This window comes from Xyrauchen texanus, chromosome 45 (assembly GCF_025860055.1).
Source record: "Xyrauchen texanus isolate HMW12.3.18 chromosome 45, RBS_HiC_50CHRs, whole genome shotgun sequence".
Lineage (NCBI taxonomy): Eukaryota > Metazoa > Chordata > Actinopteri > Cypriniformes > Catostomidae > Xyrauchen > Xyrauchen texanus.
Genome location: NC_068320.1, coordinates 28,250,560 through 28,251,950, shown reverse-complemented (window position 1 = coordinate 28,251,950; position 1,391 = coordinate 28,250,560).

Genomic DNA, 1,391 nt, shown 5'->3' with positions numbered 1-1,391 from the left:
ACCCCATGTGACTCTACCCTCCCTAGCAACCGGCCCAATTTGGTTACCCCATGTGACTCTACCCTCCCTAGCAACCGGGCCAATTTGGTTACCCCATGTGACTCTACCCTCCCTAGCAACCGGCCAATTTGGTTACCCCCATGTGACTCTACCCTCCCTAGCAACCGGGCCAATTTGGTTACCCCATGTGACTCTACCCTCTCTAGCAACCGGCCCAATTTGGTTACCCCATGTGACTCTACCCTCCCTAGCAACCGGCCCAATTTGGTTACCACATGTGACTCTACCCTCCTAGCAACCTGCCCAATTTGGTTACCCCATGTGACTCTACCCTCCCTAGCAACCGCCCAATTTGGTTACCCCATGTGACTCTACCCTCCCTAGCAACCGGGACAATTTGGTTACCCCATGTGACTCTACCCTCCCTAGCAACCGGGCCAATTCGGTTAACCCATGTGACTCTACCCTCCCTAGCAACCGGCCAATTTGGTTACCCCCATGTGACTCTACCCTCCCTAGCAACCGAGCCAATTTGGTTACCCCATGTGACTCTACCCTCCCTAGCAACCGGCCAATTTGGTTACCCCATGTGACTCTACCCTCCCTAGCAACCGGCCCAATTTGGTTACCCTATGTGACTCTACCTTCCCTAGCAACCGGCCAATTTGGTTACCCCATGTGACTCTACCCTCCCTAGCAACCGGGCCAATTTGGTTTACCCTATGTGACTCTACCCTCCCTAGCAACCGGCCAATTTGGTTACCCCATGTGACTCTACCCTCCTAGCAACCGCCAATTTGGTTACCCCATGTGACTCTACCCTCCCTAGCAACCGGCCAATTTGGTTACCCTATGTGACTCTACCCTCCCTAGCAACCGGGCCAATTTGGTTACCCCATGTGACTCTACCCTCCCTAGCAACCGGGCCAATTTGGTTACCCTATGTGACTCTACCCTCCCTAGCAACCGGCCAATTTGGTTACCCTATGTGACTCTACCCTCCCTAGCAACCGGGCCAATTTGGTTACTGCTATGTGACTCTACCCTCCCTAGCAACCGGGCCAATTTGGTTACCCTATGTGACTCTACCCTCCCTAGCAACCGGACCAATTTGGTTACTCCATGTGACTCTACCCTCCCTAGCAACCGGGCCAATTTGGTTACCCCATGTGACTCTACCCTCCCTAGCAACCGGGCCAATTTGGTTACCCTATGTGACTCTACCCTCCCTAGCAACCGGGCCAATTTGGTTACTCCATGTGACTCTACCCTCCCTAGCAACCGGCCAATTTGGTTACCCTATGTGACTCTACCCTCCCTAGCAACCGGACAATTTGGTTACCCCATGTGACTCTACCCTCCCTAGCAACCCGGCCCAATTTGGTTACCCT